Source organism: Vulpes lagopus, chromosome 6, assembly GCF_018345385.1.
Source record: "Vulpes lagopus strain Blue_001 chromosome 6, ASM1834538v1, whole genome shotgun sequence".
NCBI lineage: Eukaryota > Metazoa > Chordata > Mammalia > Carnivora > Canidae > Vulpes > Vulpes lagopus.
In genome coordinates, this window is record NC_054829.1 from 134,035,606 (window position 1) to 134,045,205 (window position 9,600).

Here is a 9,600-nt window from a genome sequence, read left to right on the forward strand (position 1 = left end):
TAAAAATAAGTGTTTCCCTTGTAGTAGGCAAAGTAATACTGATTCTTGAAAATCCTGAGTTATGTGTGTTTATGCCTATGTGTATTGATCACAATATAAATCTATTTTTTACTGAGGATAGAGTCAGAAAATTTTGAAAGTCACTGATACAGACACACCAGTACCTCCAAACAGCTTGAATTCCCTATCAACTGTTTTCTTTAAGTCTTCAGCTATTAATAATTCCTTCATCTAGCACTTAAAACTGGCTCCTTACTAAACAATATAAGACAGCAAATGCAGGACACACAGTATCTCTTCACATAATTATTTGCTATCTGCTGTGTATTGGTTCGATATGATTTCAAATCCACATTTATCACCTAAGCAAAGTTGTGTTAATCCATTTGATTATGACAAAGATGGTTCTCACCAACAGCAACTCAGTAGGTCAGCTGCCAAGGTGCCCCACTGGGGCTTTCCAAAAAACATGAAGAAGCAACTATGGCAAGGGGACATTTGAAACTATAAACACCCAAGGTTTGCATGTTCTGTGTGGACAAGAGGACTCTGCTGACCTAAATAGCTCTCCAAAGACTTTGGGGCTAAACAGCTCCTTCCACAGTAAAGGCGATTCTGACCAGCAGTGGTGCAAACTGAAGTGGCCTTGCAAAAAAGCCCTGGGCCCTGTCAATACCAGTGCGGGGTTTTCTAGTAACAGAAGCTTTTATTCTTGTGCTGGCAGCTGGCAGCTGTCCCCGGGCTAAGCCCTCGCTCCTGAGCATCGACTCCTCCATAGTTCAAAATTTTAATAGTGAATTCTTAGTTTTCAGGATTAGTTTGTACTTCATCTCCTCATTGAAGCCTTTCCTGATATTACTTTCCCTAAATCATTCATTACTTCCTTCTCTATATTCCCAGCGTAAACATTTCTCACAATCATGAATCACACTGCACTATCCTTATTTGTTTAAATATCTATGTTGAGTGTATGTGTAATGTCATATAAGTGTGTATAGGGGTGAGTGTGTGTGTGTGTGTGCCTTTCTGGTACAAGATGTTTGTGTGGTGTCTGTGGTATAATGTGTGTGTGTGTGTGTGTGGTGTGAATATAAAAGGATTTTGGGGTGCCTGCATGGTGCAATCAAGCGTCTGACTCTTGGTTTGGGTTCAGGTCATGATCTTGAGGTCATGAGATTGAGCCCTGCATGGGGCTCTGTGCTCGGTCTGGAGTCGGCTTGAGATTCTCTGCTTTCCCATCTGCCCCTCCCACTCATGCTCTCTCTAAAAAAATAAACAAACCTTAAAAAAAAAAAATTAAGTGCTTGCTTTGGCAGCACATATATGAAAACTGGAATGATACAGAGAAAATTAGCATGGCCCCTAGCACAAGGATGACATGTAAATTCGTGAAGTATTCCATATTTTTTTTAAAAAAAGATTTAAAGAGACCTCTTGGAAAATAAATGAAGCCTACAGATGTGTTTGCAGATATGAGCCTCCTTATGATTCTTCTGGAGAGTAAAACCATGAGGCAGATAAGTTGTATGTACGTATATATATATATACAAAGTCTATATACGTAATCACTAATAATTCATGCATAGATGCAATTATAGTCAATATCATGTAGGGTTTTTAGTTTCACATTCCAGAGAAATTCTAATTAAAGAATTAATTCTTTATTAATTTGTATTTATTATTTATTTTATTAATTTATTTGTATTCACTTATTAATTTATTGATACTTTATTAAGTTTATTTAGCTGATTTGTATTAAAGAATTCCTCTCATAACAAATACTACACACACACACACACACACACACACTATTTACTATAAAGATTTGGTCTCTGTATTTAATAGATTCATCATAGATAGTTTTTAACACCCATGTAATTAGGGTAAGGATCCTACAATTACAGATGTAATCAGGGTAAGGATCCAGATGAGGTCATACTGGATTCGGGTGGGCCCTAAATTCAGTTAGCATCCTTATAAAGAAAACACCTAGACATACATAAAAAGAAGGCCGAGTGAAGATAGAGGTTGAGATGGGAATTATGCTGCCACAAGCCAAGAAATGCCAGGAACCACCATAAACTAAAAGAAGCAAGGAGGAGTCCTCCCACAGAGCCTTTGGTGGGACAATAGCTCCGCTGACATCTGCCCTCCAGAACTGTAAGAGAATAAAATTTTCTCATTCTAAGACACCACGTTTGTGACGACCTGTTTGGGCTAAGAAACTAATACACCACTTATCAATTATTCCTCACCCTTAGATTACGAAGACCTTTTATATAATGTTTTAGTGAAGTAATCATTTTGTCTTCCGAAGCTTTCCTTTCATGCATACTTATCTTTAGAAATAAAACAATTTCAGAAATCAAATGAGAAAATGCCTGAACCTTAACAGCATTTTCATTTGACTACCAAATAGTCCAAAGAGAAGCAAAACACATTATATCCAATATCTATAAAACTGTATTTCACAAACGAACTTAAAAAGAGTTTTAGTTTGTGCCTTCGCAATAATTTTCTTCTTAAATTTTTTCAAATTATATATTTCCAGAATTCAATTGAATTATTAAATTTGTTACATATTACTTCAAAATTGTCATTTATATTTTGAATTTTTTCAAAACTGTTCAAACTCAACTGTTCAAACGGAATCCCTTTCACCTTTGCCCCTTCAATTACCTTTAGCCTATTAGCTTTGATTACTCTCAACTTTCACTGCAAATTAGAAAAATTTAGCTTTTAAAAAATATCTAGGCCTTGTACGCACATCTAGAGAATCTGATTTAATTATTTAAAATGTAGCCTAGCAGCAATATATTTTGCAAATATATTTATACTTTTTTTTTTCAAACTCTCTACAATTCATTCCATAGATACCTGAAGTTGTAGCTACTACTTTAAAGTGAACATGCATACCGACCACTAATCCTAGAGGCTAATAATTTGCTTTTTTTCATACCATCTATTTAGTGTTTACCTGCAGAATTTATTAGACTATTCATCAATGGTAGACAAAGATTTCACACTAGTAAGACATTTTAGGAATAAAATAAATTATTGAAAACTCCATATAATCATTGTCATAAAATCACAAAATAGAAAGGAACCTAATGGAAAAGAATAGAGATAAATAAATAAATAAATAATAAATAAATAAATAAATAAATAAATAATAAAACACATATGTAGGTGGTCAATTAACTTATGACAAAGGAGCCAAGAACACGAAATCAATAAATGGTAGCAGAATGAATAGCATAAGCAGAAAAATAAAACTGATTCTCTCTCTTATACTATACACAAAAAGAAACTCAAAATGGATTAAAGATTTGAATTTAAGACCTGAAACCAAAGTACTTCCAGAAGGAAACAGATCATCACAATGATTTTTTCTGGATTTAATACCAAAAACAAAGGCAAAGAAAGTAAAAATAAACAAGTAGTAGTACACAAACTAAAAAGCTTCTGCATAGCAAAAGAAATTGTCAGCAAATAAAAAGACAAAGTATAGAACACAATAAAATACTGGCAAATCACCTACCCAATAAGGGGTTAATATCCAAAATACATAAGAAACTCATAAAATCCAATAGCAGAAAAACAAATAACCTAATTTTTAAATGGGCAAAGAACCTGAATAAACATTTTCCAGAGGAAACATAAAAATGGCCCACATGTTCATGAAAAGATGTTCAGGATCACTAATCCTTAAGGAAATGCAAATCAAAACCACAATGAGATGTCATCTCAGAGCTGTTAGAATAGCTATTAACAAAAAAAAAAAAAAAAAAGAATAGCTATTAACAAAAACACAAGCAATAACAAATGCTGGCAAGGATGTGGAGAAAAGGGAACCAGCACGCGCACTGTTGGTGGAAATGTAAACTGGTACAGTCACTATGGAAATCAGTATGGAATTTCCTCAAAAAAATAAAAGAACTGCCAATGGTCCAGCCATTCCACTGCTGAGATATATATCCAAAGGAAATAAAATAATAATCTTGAAAAGATATCTGCAATTTCATGTTCACTGCAGCGTTATTTACAATAGCCAAGGTATGGAAATAACTTCAGTGTCTGTCAACAGATGAATGGATGGATAATAAAGATGAGAGAGAGAGAGAGAGAATTCAGCCTTTAAAAAGAAGGAAACCCTGCCATTTGCCTGCCACAACATGGATAAACTGGAGGGCGTTATGCTAAGTGAAGTAAGCCAAAAAGAGAAAGACAACTACTACATGGTATCACTTACTGTGGAATTAAAAAAAAAAAAAGGAAAGAAAAGAAAAAGAAAGAAAAGCAAACTCAGAAACTGAGTGAATTGATGGTTGCTGAGAGGTAAGGAAAATAGAGACAGGTTGGTAATGGGTACAGACTTTCAGTTATAAGATAAAATCTGAGAGTCTAATGGGTAATAGGGTGACTATAGTTGTTAACACTGTATTATATACTTGTAATTTGGGAAGAAAGTAGAACTTAAATGTTCTCACACACAAAAGTAAATATGTGAGATGATGGATGTGTTAACTAACTCAATGGAGGGAATTCTTTCATAGTTTATACACATATTAAATCATGTTGTACACTTTAAATATCTTACAATTTTAGTTGTAAATTATACCTCAATAAAGCTTTAAAAAAAAGAAAAAAAATGGACAAAATTGGTCATGAACTCCAACTCTTTCAACTTGTAGGTAAGATATTCCAGTTCTAGAAGTTTAAAGAATCTGTCCAAAATTTAACAGCTAGAAAGTGGCACCATGAGACAGTAAACCTGGTTTTCTGATTATCTATCTAGCATGTATAGAAAGTTATAATAATTGAAAAAGACCTACATTTATCTTCATAAAAGCGAGGAAATAGAAGAAGGAGTGTTTCATAGACTGGTAAATAAATGTTTTTCTATGCTTGCTAAGCTTCACTGAGTTTTTGTGCAAACTATTTCCTACATCAAAGACAAAAGCATAAAAAAAATCTCCCTGTTATTTGTGGGTTTTTTTGTTTTTAAAGAATGACTGCAAAAAAAATCCACAAAGGGATAACTGCAATTATTCAAGATTTGTATGAGAGCAAATGGGTTTTAACCCAATTGACTTTAAACTACATTTTCAATATAGCAAATTAGCATAACCTGCTAACTCTCAACCAGAATCAACCTTGGAGAAACTATAAATGCAAAACAGATTCCAAATATTAACAGCAATTATAACTGCAGGAGATATCCATGCAGAAATTCAAGGCTGTCTTGAATACATGTTGGAGGGGATAGTGGATGCAGCCTAGGGCACAGGAGCAGAAAACACTGCAGTCAGAAGGTAAGTTGAAGAAAAATGTTTAGGTTCTATTCTTGCCTATCGCCAGAATTGTCTTAGGATAGTTAGCATTTCCCCCTTCATTGCAGAATTCAACTAGCAATAGCCCAACTCTTGGGTGACTACGTATGCATGATAATGTCAGGCAAGGTAAACCCCTGCCAGAGGCTGTGGCTGAAATAGGGCTAGGGCTGATGGGAGACTTGGGGCATTTTCTCCATCCTCCATCAGTAAGCTCAGGGCTGGGGGTGACACCTGGTGAGACAGCTCTTCCTGAAGCGTTTCTCCATAGGAGCTGATAAGTGGACTTCTCACCAAGAGGTCACTGAGGGAGGGAGTAATCCAAAGGGACTATAGCAAACAGGGTAATCATCAGTGGGCCCCTGGTGCCCTGGATTTTGCCTTGTCTTCCCTTCTACTTAAACGCATGTGCCCTGAAGTAGACCAGGGATTTCTATGCTTCCCAGAAAAACAGCACTCTTTAGGCACCAGTATTGCCAGAGAACCATAAGCCTACAGGCCAAGTAATTAGAGATCAGAGAATAACATTTTCTATAAAAGAAAACACAATCTAAAAACACCGTCTACAACATGAGAGACTCCTAACTCTGGGAAATGAACTAGGGGTGGTGGAAGGGGAGGAGGGTGGAGGGTGGGGGTGACTGGGTGACGGGCACTGAGGGGGGCACTTGATGGGATGAGCACTGGGTGTTATGCTATATGTTGGCAAATTGAACACTAATAAAAAAAATAAAAAATAAAATAAAAGCACTGTCTAAAGCATTATTTTGAGAATTGTCAGACCAAGAATTTAAATCAAACATAATACACATATTTAAGGAGATAAAGGAAGATAGTAGTAACATGAAACCAGAGTAAGAAAAGATAAAAAAGAAAGAAACTATATGGAAACATTAAAAAATATAGTAGTTGAAATAAAGAACACAATACACAGAATAAGACAGTAACAATATTGGTTTTAAAAAAATAAGATCAAATTTAGGAACTCTTTCAAAAAGCTAGAGGAAAAATTAAAGAAATAAGAATTATGAAAAAAAAAGCTAAGAGTATAGAAGTACAAATGCTAAAACTTACAAATAGGAGTCTCAGAATGAGATAACTGTAAAATTAGAGAAAAGGAAATATTTGAAGAAATAATGGAGATAAATGTCCCGGAATTCAAGAAAGATGACAGATCTCAAGTTGGAACTGTTCATAAGGAGGAGTGTCTGGGTGGCTCAGTTGGTTAAACCCCTGATTTGGGCTCAGGTCCTGATCTCAGGGTCCTGGGATTGAGCCCCATGTGGGGCTCCACGCTCAGTGGGGAGTCTGCTTCTGCCCCTCACCACCAGAGTCTTTCTCTCTCTTTCAAATAAGTAAATAAAATCCTTTTTTAAAAAAGGAAGTGTTCCTAAGTAACAGAGAAATAAGACTTCATGCCAAATCACATTATAGTGCATTTCAAAGAAAAAAATTCTTAAAAGTTGCCAGAGTAAAAGAGCTTATCACCTACAACAACAACAACAAAAAACCTAATTGTCCTCAGACACTTTGGCACCTAAAATGAATGCTAGTCAATGAAGTAATATTTTTAAAGCATTGAAGAAAAAGACCTCTGAGCCTAAAATTTTCCATACAGCAAAATTAAAATTTGAGGGTATAATAAAAATATTTTTAGGTATATGGAGTCTCAGAAGGTCTGCCACACAGAACTCCATATTTAAATACAACTTGCAAAAATATAAAAAATATAGAAAAAGAGAAAGAGAGAGACAAAGGGAGGGAGGGAAGAAAGAAATAAGGTAGGATTTTAATTCAGTTGATACTAGAAAGGCATAAAACATATGAGTAATCATACATCTTGGCAAAGTCTCCTTTTGTCTAAAAATTAAATTTAAAAAATTTAAACCAAGAAAAGATAAAGTATACCTATTACCCAGAACTACTATTCTGGACAATATTACTATGATAGGCACGGAGAGAGAAACAAGAAAAGGGACATAGAAGTACATTAAAGTACTTGTCTTATGAAGAGTAATAACATATATATTAATAAGATAAATTAGTTGGGATAAATAAACATCAATACCAGTCTTAAGGGCAACAGGCATTACAAAGGAAACCAGCATGAAAATAAAATATAATATATAATTTTAAGTCAAAAGAAACAAATCTGATCTATGTAATAAAAAAATAAGAAAAGGGTGGGGAGAAGGTATAGTAAATAGAAAAATATGCAATGATATAGAGCAATAAATCCTAGCAGAGCTATATAACATGGGGATGCTTGGGTGGCTCAGTGGTTGAGCGTCTGCCTTCCACTCGGGGCATGACCCCAGGGTCCTGGGATCGAGTCCCACGTCGGGCTCCCTGCATGGAGCCTGCTTCTCTCTCTGCCTGTGTCTCTGCCTCTCTATGTGTCTCTCATGAATAAATAAATAAAATCCTTAAAAAAGAGAGAGAGAGAGAGAGAGACTGCAGGCCCAAAATGGAGTCACTTCTGCTAAACCCCATGTCTGCAAACCAAGACTTCATACATAATATAAAATCTAATTGCAGTTTCAACCACCCAGGAATGTAAGCATGAGCCAATCAATCTGGCATTACCTGATCAGCATTAATGAAGTAATCCACCCAGAAGGCCCTTTCATTCCCCTTGGGAGGGTGACCTTGCCTGAAACAACGCATTCTTTACTATTAATCCTCTTTCTGCCCCTTCTCTGCCTTTAAAGACCTTTTCTTTTCTACAGGGCAATGGAGCTCTTTTTGATTGCTAGATGGGATGCTGCTTGATACATGAATCATTGAATAAAACCAATGTGATCTTTAAACTTACTCGGTTGAATTTCTGTTATTTAATAACAATAGGTGGACATATGTGTGTAAATACACACACATATATATATTTATTGTACATATGCATGCATATAAATGTGTATGTATGTACATATATATAAAATAAGAAAATACCATAATGTACTGGCAAAGAGAACAACAGAAAAAAGATACATTTATCTAAATGTAAATGTACCTAACAAGACACCCTCAGAATTAGGTGGTAGCAGAGTTGAGAATGGGGCAGAATCACTTGAATTTGGGATATGTTTAGAAGATAACACTGAGAGGACCTGGTAATGGACTTGCTTGGGTAATGAAGGGAAAAAAAAAATAATCAAGAATTATTGAGAAAGGGAAAACAAGAGGAAGAGCCAATTGGCACGTGTAGTGGATGGTGGAAATTAGGTGCTCAGTTTTGAAGTTGTTAAATTCGAGATGTTCATTTGAGGCAACAAGCAGGCAGTTGCATACGTAGGTCTGTGGCCGACGGACAGTGCAGCAATGTAGATAGAGATTCGGGAGTCATCACAAACAGCATTTAAAGTAATGAGTCTAGATTAGATTGCATAAATAGAGGCAACATAGAGAAGACAGTGGGCTGAGCACCGAACCCTGAACACCCACCATGTGCAGATCAAGCAGAGAATGCCGTGAAAGCAAAGGAGAGTAAAGACAAGCCAGCGACGTCTGAAGAAACTGTGATGGTGCGTTTTAGAAGCCAAGGACAGGAGGTTTCAAGAAGAGAGGAATCAGCTGAGACAAATATTGCTGAGAATGTAACACAAGGGGAGGAAGTTCAGCATCAGATTTGGCAAGAAGGGGCTACTGGTTGACCTCAATAGGAGCAGTTTTGATGAAATAGTGGAGAAATCAATATCTTTTAGGCTGGTTGGGTGTGAGGCTTATCACCTCTAGGGAAGTAAATCAAAATCAGCTTTAAAAAAAGATTTCTATTTATTTATTCATGAGAGACACAGGGAGAGAGGCAGAGACCCAGGCAGAGGGAGAAGCAGGCTCCATGCAGGGAGCCCAATGCGGGACCCCGGGGTCACGCCCTGGGCCAAACAATCCACCCAGAAGACAATCCACCATTGAGCCCCCTGGGTACTGCCAAAATCAGTTTTTGAATTGATTGGAAATTCAAAATTTGAATTGAATTGGAAAGATGAATGAGGTGATCTATTGAGATGCTGCCGCCTGGTGACATCCACTGAGAAAATCAGTTGCCAACCTTTATGTATCCTTCTGTCATGTTTTGATGACTTAGAATGTAAATAGAAGTTTTAATAAGATACTTTAATTGCACTGTGAGACTCTATGCTAACAGTAATCTAACGGTTAATTCCTTTGTCAAGTGAAGAATCCGCTTAAAAACCAAGTGATCTCTTTTTTAAATAAATAAAAAATCTTAAATATATCATTATTATATCACTTTCATGAAGGATGCACT

General features: G+C 36.0%; 1 non-coding gene across 1 annotated transcript; it reads left to right on the forward strand.

Moving 5' to 3' along the window:
* Positions 1–1,300: 1,300 nt before the first annotated feature.
* LOC121493971 lies at positions 1,301–1,408 on the forward strand. Its single transcript, XR_005988620.1, has one exon. It is a non-coding gene; the product is annotated as a U6 spliceosomal RNA (small nuclear RNA).
* The last annotated feature ends 8,192 nt before the right edge of the window (positions 1,409–9,600 follow it).